Source organism: Meriones unguiculatus, chromosome 16 (assembly GCF_030254825.1).
Source record: "Meriones unguiculatus strain TT.TT164.6M chromosome 16, Bangor_MerUng_6.1, whole genome shotgun sequence".
Classification (NCBI taxonomy): Eukaryota; Metazoa; Chordata; class Mammalia; order Rodentia; family Muridae; genus Meriones; species Meriones unguiculatus.
Window position 1 is genome coordinate 62,831,078 of NC_083363.1, and position 15,545 is coordinate 62,846,622.

The window sequence follows — 15,545 nt, forward strand, 5'->3', positions numbered from 1 at the left end:
ACACCAAAATAATTTTTACCGAAATAGGTAATCAGAGTCAAAACTGAAGCTCCTTGTCCATCAGAATAAATGGCCAGGGGTGGTGGTGGTGGCTGAATGTAAAACATCATTGCCAGACCAGCACACATGTAGGATTCAGATTCCCAGACCTGTGTTAACGTCTTCCACTGGAGAAAACAAGAAACAGGACAGGAGCCTACCACAGGAGGCCTCTGCAAGACTACATAGCAGTGTATCAAAGCAGACGCTGAGACTCATAACCAAACCTTGGGCAGAGTGCAGGAATCATATGAAAGAAGGGAGAGTTAGTATGACATGGAGAGGACAGGAGCTCCACAAGTATCAACTACATCTGGGCACAGGGGTCTTTTCTTAGACTGTTTCTCCAGTCAAGGACCATGTATGGATATAACCTAAAACCCCTGCTCGGATGTAGCCCATGGCAGTTCAGTTTCCAAGTAGGTACCCTAGTAAGGGGAACAGGGACTGTCTCTGACATGAACTCAGTGTCTGGCTCTTTGACACTCCCTCCACCCCCCCCACCCCCCGAGGGAGGAACAGCCTAGGTACACCACAGAGGAGGACATTGCAGCCAGTCCTGAAGAGACCTGATAAGCTAGGATCAGATGGAAGAGGAGTAGGACCTCCCCATCAGTGGACTTAGAGAGGGGCAAGGAGGAGATAGGGAGGGAGGTGGGATTGGGAGGGGGCTACAGCTGGGATACAAAGTAAATAAACTAATTAATATAAAAACAAAAATTTAATTAAAAAAACCGTCTTTCACATGTAATGCTGTCTGTAACCCAGCACTCAGGAGGAGAAGTGGAGCCTCCTGGGGTAAGAACACCAGCTATGCTATGTGAACTGGCCATCTCAAGTAAAAGACCCCGCCTAAGTCAGTAAACAGTGGGTGAGATAAGGCACATTCATCTTCAGGTGTGACTGTGTGTGGAGAAACTGCTGCAGCCAAGAGAGTGAAGATGGGCCATGGCTGAGTGAGTGTGGCATAGAGGACTAGGATAGGGGATACCATGGTATAAGTGATATGGTGGGAATGTGGGTGCGCACACTAGGAAAGGAGGGAGGATGAACACAGAAGAAGAAGAAGAAGAAGAAGAAGAAGAAGAAGAAGGAGAAGGAGAAGGAGAAGGAGAAGGAGAAGGAGAAGGAGAAGGAGAAGGAGAAGGAGAAGGAGAAGGAGAAGGAGAAGGAGAAGGAGAAGGAGAAGAAGAAGAAGAAGAAGAAGAAGAAGAAGAAGAAGAAGAAGAAGAAGAAGAAGAAGAAGAAGAGAGGAGGGTAAAGTGGCAGGGAGAGTGTGTGCTGGTGTGAGGAATCACACTGTTACCTGCTCACCTGCAGAGAAAACCTCTAATACACGGAGGTATGTGAATATAAATACATAAATATAAATATGCAATTTAAATATCATTTTCTCATCTGGGCTGACGCCTATCCAAGAGCCAATGACCATTTAACACAAAGCCAAGTGCCAAATAGCCCTGGAAACACACAGACAGGTAGTATTATACAGACTTAAGAGGTTGTAACTATGAAATATATTTCTATACATTTATATAAACATACACACTAGGAACATATATTTATATACATATATACACATATAAAACAACAGCAAATGACAAACTGAACACATTAATTTAATAGAGAGCAGAGAGGTGTATGTTGGAGAGTTTGAAGGGAGAAAAAGTAAGGGAGAAATGATCTAATTATATTATACTCTCAAAAAAAGTGGGAGCAATCAGGTCAGACAACTGCATAAACTTAAAACTTCCACATGTACCAGCACACATGTGCTCATGCACACCCACAGGAAACACACACACACACACACGCCAAAAGAACCATTGTCTCTAACCATGTGCTTTTAAAACGAAGGAGATTTCTCTGGAAGATATTGGATATGCCACATCACACCAATTCTAAATAATGTTTCTAAAACATTTTCAGCCTGGCTTTCCTGAAGGCTTGACTCCTCATGCAATTCTGAAGGTCCTTCATCTGCATTAGCATTATTGTTGGGGATTCTCTGGGAATATGGTGAGTGCAAATTCTTTTTTGTTGTTGTTGTTGTTGTTCTTTTTTTAAGTTTTTGTTTTTTATATCAATTACAGTTTATTTATTTTGTATCCCAGCTGTAGCCCCCTCTCTTATTACCTCCCAATCCCATCCTCCCACTCTCATCTCCTCCGTGCCCATCTCTAAGTCCACTGATAGGGGAGTTCCTCCCCCTCTTCCATCTGACCCTAGCTTATCAGGTCTCTTCAGGACTGGCTGCAATGTCCTCCTCTGAGGCCTAGCAAGGCTGCTCCTCCTTCGGGGGTGGGGAGATCAAAGAGCCAGCCGTTGAGTTCACATCAGAGACAGTCCCTGTTCTCCTTCCTAGGGAACCCACTTGGATACTGAGCTGCCATGGGCTCCTGAATAACATAAAACAATTCCATTTCCAAGCTGCTTTCCAAAGGACCGAAGTTCTTGAGTACGCTGACATAGGGTGGAAGCTATTTCAAGTTAAACGTATGATCCCTGGGTCAAAGTTCAACACCTCAGGGACTTGCAATCAGCTTTAGTTCAGGGACTCTTGGGGGTTTCTAACTGTGGAAGAGTTCTGTAGTTCTCCAAGGAGGGGAGTTCCTGCAGACTTCCAAGCCTTTCTCAATCTGATTTATTGCAGAACGCTTCCTCCACAGCTGGTCTGTGCAGCACTGCTTATGCTGTGCCACGTTAGGGCACAGGTTTCTTACTCTGTCAAATTCCATGGAGCTTGTTCTCCAGTTTCTAGGAGGATGCAGTTATCTCTGCCTAATGCTGTACACAGTGATGTATGGGGGAATTTTCCAGTTGGTTTCTCTCCCACGCAAAACAGCATGCTTTAACATCTCCACTCTGCTTCCTCACACCGATGTGGCCCTCCATCTAGAACCTCATGGTGAATGAGGCATAGTTGACACTGGAAGGGATGACTTTCCTAGCTCTTCCCTCCTCTGTGACTAAAGAGCAACCGTATTTCCTGCTGCCTATTTTAACGAGGGAATTAATAAGAGCTTACCAAAACCAACATTCAGTGATTTGTCTGTGTAGAGACTAAAGCTTTCACATCCAGAAACAAACAGACAAACATACACACACACACACACACACACAAAAAAAAAAAAAAAACCAGCTAGTACACCCTGTGTGTCCTGCTGCTTTATGCATCAAATATAAAACACCAAGGACTTCAGAGTTAAATGAAGCCAGTTTCCGTCTTATAGGTTTATGTTACTAAACTGTAGCCATTTCAAATCAACCCTGAGGTGGCAGGATGGACAGTTCCATCAACATTAACATCAATAATGGCACCCAAAATGAATTAGACTCACCTCAATTTGTTAAACATTCATTTTCCAATGAAATGCACACAGCTGGTTAAGCATGGTTGTATAAAGCCCTGTGGATTTTTAAAGATTAGTAATAAAATATGTGATATGTTTTATTCAAACCGAAAACTCAGTAGTGATTGTTAATTAATAAATAGTTACTATGTAAATAAGTAATTCGAAATGACATACAGAACATGCATTCGTATTCTTGGCAGCTTGGGTGAGCTGCTGTCATCATCATGTGGTAATGTGTGAGAAAATATGTTGGTTATGCACACACATGCATGTGTTCACATGAACACACACACACACCACTTTTCTTGATATAACCTATTCTCAGGATGTTTATTATGTATGTTAAATTTATTCAAAGTCTATGTCAGTTTTGTGGTCATGATTGCTTTTGTCCAACTTTATAGCTCAAACTTGAAAACGTGTTGGTAGGTGTTATAGAGTCAATTCTGTTCAATCAAAATTATTATCCTAACAGTCAGCACATGGGGAGTGTGAGCTTGTTTGGCATGGAGTCCAGTATGCAACTTATAGAGAGCACGCTCATAAGAATGAGTCCCAATTCATACGCCTCACACCCTCACTAAAGAGGAAGCATTTACAGACCAAAGTAAACATGAAGGGAAGAAGATATAAAGAGTCATAGGAGACGTCTCTATCTAAGGGAAAGACACGTTCTTAACCAGTTCTGATTGACAGCCCTCAGAAGAAACCCTATATCCCAGGAGCCTGATGCTGGACTGACAGAACCACATGGCAGCACTCTGGCACATGGGCCCTCCCCATGGCACCGTTCACTCAGTGTCCACATTCAAGGACTCCTCCACTTAGGATAGGAATTGTAACTGGGCCTAAGGGCTGTGGTTTTCAATATGCAGAGTTTTTCCTGTCATCATTTCTCCAACCACAGAATAATGGTATGCAAGCTATTTCTATTGTATTATGTGTTATAAGTAATTTAAATATATGGGAAGTGATCAGAATGTTAAATTTTATATCAGCATTTGGATAATTATGAATTCTGGTGTCCTTATTGGGTTCTCACACTAAGGGATAAGTCCACATAGCTATGATCTTATTCCCTAACTACTCTATTAATCAAGAAAACACACATACACACACACACACAAACATAAACACATAAATAAAGAGGCAAGATGTTTCAACACACTGACAGTTCCAGCCTTAGTAGAATTCCACCTGTAGTTCTCTGCTATTGTAATGACTCTGGAATCCTTTTCTGTCACTATGGTGATTCACACGCAATATTGAATGCTGGAACTTTGCTCATGAACCCTTTCCTTCTGACTCTTACCACATGACTTGCTTACAAATATTATTTTGAAAATACAAACAAAGAAAATCTTAGGTATGTCTCCTTGTTCCCCTTAGGAGAATCAGCTATCCTCCCAATCTAAATATTTTTATTTAAACTTCATTTTATTTTAAGAGAACCAGTCCTTTGCAAAATAAAAAAGCAAATCCCTCTCATGTTTCCCTCATAAGCACATCTCTAATGGAATCAATTATGAGTTCTATCTTCTGTTCATAAAATATGTCAGTTTGTTTCCTACCGTATAACAAACGATGCCTTAATGATCCCTTCAGTACATAAAAATTGCAGTGTACATATTTACCTTTACCACAGAACACTCATATTCCTTAGTCCTTCTTTTGCTGTATACATATGAAGGAGCTGGACATACATGAACTGTATAGAAACAAGCTCCAAACAGCCATGGGTGTAAGACGATGATGCTGGGCAGGAAAGACACATACAGTGGGTCCCATCATTCTGTGGCTTTTTCCATAGGAACTTTGGGGGCTGGTGTTTGGTTTACTACCCTATGAGAAACAGTCCAAACAGAAAAGTGGTTAGGCTGTGTTGAGAAGAACTCACGGAATAGTCCTAGGAAAGATGTCGCACAAAGTTTGAAGACAATGTGTATTAATATACACTGTGATGTAGATGAATACCAAGTGTAGAAGGTCCACAGAAATTTAAGATTCCATTGGTGTGGGGCTCAAAAGTATGTTGGACCACAACGGTGAGGAAAGCTACCTCCATGCCCAAGGATGTTGATGCTGAAGGAGCACAGTCCTGGCTTGCTGAGAAACAAGCTCCATTTCTAACCACATAGTGATTATATGAGATTAAGGAAGTAGAAATCCATAATTACATGTTGTTCTTAAGTCTATATTGGACCCATTTCACAACTAAGTCACAGAAGAATGAAGAAGCAAGAAGAGAAAGTGCTGCTTGCCCTTGGCCTTCAATTTATGTCAGTGCCCACAGGGAACCACACGGTTAGAAGGTCGTGTGGATGTCTCATGGAGTAACCTAGCAGTGCCCCATCATGCAACTGCTCCTGCTCACCCTCTCATGTCCTGTTATAAACAATTGCTTTCCTGGTCTTCTCTCCGTGCTGATGATGTCAAAAAAATATTTAAGGTTTTTTTTTTTTTTCATTGTATCACTTTCTCCTGCTTTTCTTTTCTTTTCTTTCTTTTTTTTTTTTTTTTTTTTTTTTTGTGTGTGTGGGGGTCTGGGGAGTTGGGGAAATAATCTTAGCATATTTTCCCCTAAAGATTTTTTGTTCCCTTCTAGGTTTTTGCTCATTTCTTAAACCAATGGTTCTGAACTCTGTCTGCATATTGGAATAATATGAGGGAAGTTTATAGAACAATGATCCTGGAAGATCTTGTCTGTCTCAGGCCAATTAGATGAGAGTTCACTGAAGCAGACTCTAGCCCTTTAAGTTCAGAGTCTTCTGGTTTATTGAAAACCACAAGTTAAAGGTTATTATCTTAAACGTTTGCATTTTCTGAAGACTTTCCCATGAAGTCTCACAACATCTTTACACTACTCCAACTTTGTCTGTTGTAATCATAAATAAAGGCTAAATTCCACTGTTTGATAAGAAAAGGATCATTTCTGCTGTGATGGAAACCAGCTCTATTTTCCACAGGTTAACATAAATGTTTGAGTAGCATTAATAAAAAGTTTCTCTCCTTCTGTCCTTTCTCCCCCTTATTCTTTTCTCTCTTCTCTTCCCCCTTTCGTCTCTCCTCTTTATTGCTGTAACAAATGCTTCACCTCATCCATTCCAAGTTGTTCTGCCTTTGTCACCTGATACAGGACTGACCGTCACCAATCAGACACTCGGTAGGTATCACAAGAGAGAATCTGTTTTCTTTTCTACACTGTTCCTTTGCTGAGCTAATGAAGTGACAGCCCCTGTAGATATAGAGTGGGGTTATACTTGGCTTTGAATACCCAGCACCTGGCAGCTAGAGTCCACATCATAATTGCTTGCAGCTGGAGGCTTCAATGTGGCACAAACAACCTTCACTTCATCACAAGTTCTTCCAAGTCAACATGTCCACTAAAGACCTTGCTGCCTTATTGTGATATCTCCATTAGGATATTGTGAACAGATCCCAGTTTATCAGTCTTGCATTTAATGCCTACACATTTCTCACTTAGCAAACTTGTTCTATTTCTGTAAACTTCCCCACAGTAGTTGTGACTGACAATGAACATGACTGCAAATACCCAGCCAATGAGCAGCTAAACCATCTCCATGGGTGATGCTTGGCCTAAAGGACCAAGAGAATCCAGGGCCAGTGATGTACATGGCTTTGAATTCCCAGCCCCTGAACAGCTAGACTATCATAGTTGTTGCTGTGGTCTGGGAGGCGGCTCTGCTTTGAAGCTTCTGCAAGCCACAGTAGTTTGCAGTGTCACTGGGTAAATACTTTCCCAGGCCAGAATTGTAATTATTACCTGAATTTGTTGGTTTTGAATCACTTCTCTATGTCCATATAAATCCCTTTTGTCAACACACTAAATGATGGATTTCTAGCAAATCCCAGAGTTTATCCCTACCGCCACAATACAATAATAATTCTACACTTTAGGTAAGCTATGGACTTCCTTCCCAAACCAGTTGGGGAACCCATGTACATGCTGGGGTGCTCAACCCTGGTCCCATGATACTGGTTGCTCCTTATATGTGGTGTAACTGCATTCTAGGGTTGATTTGACTGCTTGTAGGTAACACAAGTCACCTCTTTAACTTAGGTGTTAAGATACTCCATTAAGAATCTAAATATTGGAGCATCCAAGATGGCAGCACTGAGCGCGCATGGTCTCTGAGTGGCAGCACCACGCTGACTGCATGTGAGGCCTCAAACCCCAAGAGGCCAGTGTCCGTTTCCCAGGCAAGAAGAAAGCTCCTGTTTTCTGGGACACTTGATTCTAGTCCTCACAGTGTCTAGGCAGCTTGAGCTCAGAGACCAAGAGCTGAGAGAAGAAGTGAGTGGTGGGGCCTCTTAAATTTATGCTTTTGAAGATGACAGTGGCATGAAAAGAGGAAATGAATAAATCACTTAAAGAAATACAAGAAAATATAAACAAAGAGGTGAAGGAAATGAATAAAATGGTTCAAGACCAGAGAACAGAAATAGAAACAACAAAGATAACCCAGACTGAAAAATCTTGGAGATGGAAAACTTAGGAAAGAATACAGGAGCTACAGAGGTAACCATCACCAACAGAATACAAGAGATGGGGGAAAGTATCTCAGGGGTAGAACATAGAAAAGAGGAAATGGATACATCTGCCAAAAAAAGTGTTAAATCTAACATATTCCTGACACAAAACATCCAAGAAATCAAGGATATTATTAAAAAGAAAAAACTAAGAATAATAAAAATAGAAGAAAGAGAAGATTTCCAGTTCCAAAGCCCAGAATATATTTTCAACAAAATCATAGAAAATTTCCTCAACCTAAAGCAAGAGATGCCTATAAACATACAGGAGGCTTACACAACACTAAATAGATTGGACCAGAAAGAAAATTCTTCTGCCACATTATAATCAAACACTAAATTATAATCAAAACACTAAATATACAGAGCAAAGAAAAAAATATAAAAAGCTTCAAGGGAAAATGGCCAAGTAACCTATAAAGGCAGCCCAATGAGAATCAGGTATGATTCTCAACAGATGATGAAAGCCAGAAGGTCCTGGGCAGATGTCATTCAAACACTAAAGGAACACATATGTCAGCCCAGACTACAATACTAACAAAATTTTCTATTATCACAGATAGAGAAAACAAGATATTCCATGATAAAACCAAATTTAATCAATATCTATGCACAAACCAGGCCTTACAGAAGCAAACTAGGAGCAAACTCCAATTGAAGGAAACAAACTGCACCCAAGAAAACCCAGGAAATAAATAAATCCACTGCAGCAAACCAAAGAGAAACAAACACACCACCAACACCATAATAGCAGAAGCTAGAGACAATTGGTCATTAATATCTCTCAACATCAACAGGCTTCATTCCTCAACAAACAGACACAGGCTAACAGAATGGGTGTGTAAACAGGGCCAATCATTCTACTTCGTACAAGAAACACACTTCAATAACAAAGCTAGACTTTACCTCAGAATAAAGGGCTGGAAAAAAGCTTTCCAAGCAAACAGACCCAAGAAGCAAGCTGGAGTAGCCATTTTAATATCTAATATCTAATAAAGTAGACTTTCAGCCAAAATTAATCAAAAGTGATTAGGAAGGACACTTCATACTCATCAAAGGAAAAATCCACAAAGATGGCATCTCATCTATGCCCCAAATTCAAGGGCACCCATATTTGTAAAAGAAACTTTACTAAAGTTTAAACCACACACTGATCTCTACACACTAATAATGGAAGACTTCAACATTCTGCTCTCACTAAAGGACAAGTCATACAGACAGAAATTCAACAGAGAAATAATTAAAACTAACAGATTCCATAAATCAAGTGGACCTAACAGATATCTATAGGACATTTCACCTAAACACAGAAGAATACACATTCTTGTCAGCACCTCATGGAACCTTCTACAAAAGTGATTATATATCTTAGTTGCAAAGCAAACCTCAACAGATACAAGAAAATTGAAACAATGCCTTTTATCTTATCAGACCACCATGGATTAAAACTAGATTTCAACAACAATGGAATCAAGAGAAAAACTACAAACTTATGAAAACTGAACAACTCTCTACACAATGACCACTGGGAAGAAAGAAAGAAAGAAATTACAGACTTTGTAGAATTCAGTAACAAGGAAGGGACAACATACCCAAAATTACGGGACACAATGAAAGCTGTGCTAAGAGGAAAGTTCATAGCAGTAAGTGCCTTCATAAAGCATCTGGAGAGTTCTCCTTCTAGCAATCTAAAAGCACACATAAAAGCTCTAGAACAAAAAGAAGCTAACAAAAAGTCAATTGTAAACAACATGAACATGAAAGTATATTTAAAGAAGTCTTGTTGGTAGGCCAAGCCTGTCTACTCCTGGCGTATAAGGTACTTGGTAAATTTTATATTAAAATTCCCATTATTTTGTGTCTTCTCAGGCCAAAGTCCATTTCTATGACTTTGCATATGCTCTCAAGTTAGTTCACACAAACTCAAGTTTCTTCTTCCAGTGTTGCTTCTTCCTGTGGGACCTGGTCTATGTAGATGCTCGGGTGAGACAGCACTTTATGCCCCGCCTGCACAGTCATGTCTGCAATGCGCACGTGAGGGACTTACTCAAAGTTTACCTTCCTTGCCAATACAGATAATTTCACATCTACACGTCTCTTAAAGGGCTCCAGAGTGCTGGTTACCAGCTCATTAGCTCATCAACTATACATCGTACACAAATATTGCACACTTATGTTTGACCACTCTCTTCTATTTTCTACCCTACTCCATCATACCAGTGTGAAGCTGGACTTTCTTCACATAATTAAAGAGCAGACACTTTTAATTAGGTTTATTTGTTCACATTACTGTAACATGCTACAGAAAACATACTGTTTTTGCTCATATTTATACAATGAGATTTAAAACCTCTTTGATTTTACTAAGCCAGCTTGACATCTGTTATGTAATGTTATGCATTTACTGTCTCCTTGTCCTAGTTGTGGTAAGATCTTAGAAGACAAAGATCACGTATGTTTCCCAGACATTTTTGCTGACCTCAACCCATTTCTTATTGATGCTCAAAATGATAAGAAGTGAGGTTGCCACACTAATGGTGTCCAACTCTACCTCTGATTCAGTGATGGTAATACGGTTGTGTAAAGTCTTGAAATGGTTGAGAACATTGAAGGAACACCCAAGGGCCATCAGGTAGAAAGAATTATGGAACATGAGACTATGTGTGCAATTGGACAGATGTTTGAAATTCTGTTAAGGCTGGGATTTTTTTGCCACACAAAAGCTAGTTTTGTTTTTCTATTGTAGCTAAGTAAGTCACGCATAAATGTTGGAACATGATGGGTACAGCTTCAGTCTACATTACTCTGTCATTCATTCACCAGGCTTACCATAAACCAACACCCACAGCAAGAACAAGAAGGCATGATGTTCCATGATGTATATCATTTGTAAATAAATAACTTATCTTGAATGTGTTATAGAATCACCCTTGGAAAAATTATAAAAATAGTTAAATAACTTTCTATAGGATTTAGTTCTCCTTCAGTATTTCTGTACTCTGTATAATATAAAAAAAAATTAGTGTCTGTCCAGCATAAAGAAAACTTCCAGCTCAACTCTGGTTTCCCTATTCTGTGATGTGTGACTAACCTGTACTACTAGTCTTCAGCAATAGGGTCATAGCAAGGTGCAAGGAACTTCTTTGAAGAGAAGAATGTAGAGTAAGTATATAAGAATTAAAGATGGCGATATGTGTGGCAAAACAAATTCTTCTGGCTATGACATAGCTATTGTATTCATGAACTCTATGAAGGAATGGTTACCTGTATAAGACCTACACAGATTTGGCCTATCAAAATTTTACAATAGATGAGACAGGGACCCAGGAGGCCCCACCCAGAAGAACGAAGGACAATTGACACTTGTTGGGGTAGGGGTGTCACTTCCCTTACTGGTGTAGCCATAGATGTTTATGCTTGCTCCATTAAGTAAAAAAAAAAAAAAAATTCTCCACACTTGAGAGAGTGACTCTAAATTAACACTACTGACACACACATACAGACACAGACACACATAAGAATAGGAGCAGTCTTGTTGAGAAAGGGGCATTAGTGGGAGAAGGATAATGAAGAAGATGGTGGTGACTAAAATTCAACATATAAATGTATATACAATCAAGAAATAAAAAAATAGGAAAATGTAGTTTTTAAAAGTGACACCTCTTTAGCTATTTCCCAGGGCTGCTTAAAATGGATTGATACCACAAGATCTCTGACAAACCACGGAACACTCTTCCTTTTCATGATAAATAACATTGAGCCAGGTTTCTCTTTAACCTGGACCCCAATTTCCCATAACCAGTGTTTCATGCCAGAGCCATAAGGAGGATGGCACAGTTGTTCCTCCACTACTCTTGGTTCAGCCTAGCTCTTTCTGCTCCCTCTTCTTTTTTTCTTCTGGAAGATGGACTTCTGGGAACAGGGTTATTGTGTCCCAGACCACCAGAGAAGCCCCTTCTTGTCCACAGCACCTACATCCTATTTAAGCTCAAGGACAATTGAAAGCCTGATCCCAGAATAGTGGCCACAAACAGTTCTTGTGCATGAGCTGCTTCCCAGGCTGGTGGCTTCTTCCATTTCCCCTGTGCTCACCCCAATGTCTCCCACTTGCAAACCCACATGACTTGTTTCAGAAACACACCGTGAGTTGTTAAGTCATTTCTTCCATTTGTCTTCTGCGTTGGCTAGTTTTATGCCAACTTCACACAAGCTGGGATCTTCTGAGGAGAAGGAACCTCAATTAGGAAAATGCCTCCATAAGTTAAGGCTGTTGTCAAGTTTATAGGGCATGTTCTCAGTGATTACTATGGAAGAGCCAAGTCCCTTATAGGTAAAGCCACATTCTGGGCTGGTGGTGCTGGATTCTATGAAAAGTCAGGCTGAGTAAGCCACGAGGAGCAAACCAGTAAGCAGCATCACTGCTTGGCCTCTGAATCTGCTCCTGCCTTCAGATTCCTGTTCTGAGTTTTACCTTACTTCCCCTTACATTGGACCATGCTGTGTGAGTGTAAGCCAAAAGAACCATTTTCTTCTCAGTTACTTTTGGTCCCAAAGTTTTATCACATCATTAAGACACCTTCTTTTTCCCCAACCTGTTGCCATCTGCAAACCCACAAGTTTATTTTCAGACTTTTGGTCATGACCCTTCTTCAATTGTGAGCCTCTTTGCCCATATAGCTCTAAATCTATGGTTTGGGAGCCATCATTTTTTGTAATGAATTACACAGGTCATCCACTATATTTACCTGGCCTACCTTAGGTTGCACATCTCCTGTAGTTTCTCAGTCTAAGGCCACATTATCTCACCATATATACGCCCAAAGAAGAAAGTACACATGACCAAGTAAAATTACAAACTCAAGACCAAAAACAACATGAAATCAAAGTCATCATGTCTCCCATTAGACCCACTTCTCCTGTAGATATTATTTGCTAATAAAAACTACACAGATGAGCCCCAGAAAAAAGAATTTGAAACAACAATCATAAACTTTATCAAATAATTCAAGTAATTTAAAGAGGGCATGAACAAACACTGCAATGAAATTTAACAGGATAAAAATGAATGCATGAGGGATGGCAGAAAAAATTCAAATGCAATAATTCATGATTTCAAAACTGAATTCCTTAAAGAGACAGAAACATTGAAGAAAATACAAGCTGGAATAAAGATGGAATTGAAAAATTAAGTATACTGGTTAGAAAACTCAGGAGAGAGCCTCACAAGAAGAATGAGCTAATCAGAAAGTAAAATATCAGGACTCAAATAGGAGTTCAGATCTAGCTGAGATAAGCAAGGAGTTGAAAACTTAAAAACTGGCATTGAAGCACAGAGTAAACATGGAACACTATCAAACAATGTAGTGTTTTTCATTACAGTCATAGAAAAGGAAAATAATATCCACTGATCAATGCACAGATGTGCATTGAAGAAAACTTCCCAAATGAAGGAAGTACAAGCATTTATAGATACAAAAAGCACAGGGAGCCAAAATTAAAACAGAAATATCCCACAGCATATTATAGTCAAAACACCAAATATAAAGAACAAAGAGAAATTGAAAACTTCAAGAGAAAAATGGCAAGACACACATTCGGAGGAAAACTCATTAGAATAACATCTGATTTCTCAATGGAAACTTAAAGGTAGACCTGGAGCAACACACTTCAGGTTCTATAGGACTGTGATTGACAACCTAGACTACTGTACCCAGAAAACTATCTACTGTAGCCTCAGGAGAAAGAAAAGCTGTGTATGATATAAATAGCCTAAAATTTCAATATTCAGCAAAAATTGCTAAACTTATTACTTCAAGCAATACTTTTATCTGAAAGGAGGACTTTAGCACAGCTAAGAAATTTGAGAAATAAAACAAATGAAGATACAATTTAATGAAGCACAAACTACAAGAGAGCAAAAAAATCAAGGTAAGTGCAATATACACGTTCTTCAACAATAAACCTACATATTAATAGCCTCAACTCTCCCATTAAAAGAGACAGGTTGGCTGACTGAACTAAGAAACACAGTGTATCTGTTGTCCTCAAGAAACTAACTTCAGTTTTAAAGACAGATATCACCTTCACATGAAACGATGGAAAAATTTATTACAAACAAATTAGGTAAAAAGTCATTGCCATCCTAATCTGACAAAATATACATCAGACTAAAACGCATCAGAAAACACAAAGAAAGACATTTCAGCCTGATCAACTGATCAGGAAAGCACCACAGTATTAAACATATGAGCCCCAAAATCTTGGGGGGTCGGTGCATCAGAAGGGCACTAGTGTGGGCCTTGACTGCCACAAACGCAGCAATGGCAGCTGCTGGTAACACTCCACTCTCTTCAGTAGATAGAGAAACCTGAGAATTAAATGACAGGACAAACAAATCTAACAAACATCCACAGAATATTCCACCTAAATACCAACACAGATACATTCTACTCAGCAGAACATGGAAGCTGCTGAAAAATAGGCCGCACTCTGGCACACAAAGAAATCCTTAACAAATACAGAAAAATCAAAACAGTACCATGTATCATATCTGATCACCGTGAAACAAAGCTTAAAATCAACAGTAAATGAGAGTCTAGTAAGTATATAGCAATAAAGTCATGAAGATTAAACAGCTCATTATTGATAATGAAAGAAGAAATCAAAATGCTCCTGGAACTAAATGAAAATGATAGTACATCACAACAAAACTTCTGTGACACATTAGAGGAAGTACTATATTAAAGTACCTATATTAAGCATATATTAAGCACCTCTAAGTACCTATATTAAAAAAATCATGAAAAGCAAGATAAATGACTTAAAGATTCAACTCAAAAATCTGAAAAAAAAAAAACATAAACAAGCCAAATCCAAAGGCAGATATTGTAAGAAATAATGAATACCAAAGCAGTAATTAATGAAATAGAAACAAAGAAAGCATTACAAAGAACCAATGATTGTAAGACCTGATTCTTAGACAGGATAAAGAAGACTGACAGACCTTTGGTTCAACGAAGAAGAAGAAGAAGAAGAAGAAGAAGAAGAAGAAGAAGAAGAAGAAGAAGAAGAAGAAGAAGAAGAAGAAGGGGACAAACAGACTCTTCAGTGAGCAGGAAAATATTACAATAGACACCAAAGAAATATAGAATATTATATGGGAAAGTTTTAAAAACCTGTCTCCATTAGTTTCTTGATTCATCCAAATGACTCTGCTTAAACAAAATAGAAAACAGTGTAAATAGACCCAACACAAAGGAGACTGAAATGGCAATTCTTTGAAGCCACAGTCACCTTGGTACCTAAACCTCACAAAGACCCAACAAAGAAAGAGAATTTCAGGCCAATATCCCTTATGAACATTGATGCAAAAATACTCAACAAAATACTCACAAACTGAATCCAAGAACACATCAAAGGTATCATTCAATAAGACCAAGTAGGCTTCATCCCAGGTATGCAGGGGTGGTTCAATATACGTAAATCCATCAATGTGATCCACCATATTAACAAACTGAAAGAAAAAAAAAACACATGATAATCTCCTTAGATGCTGAAAAAGCATTTGACAAAATCCAACATCCATTCATATTTAAAGTA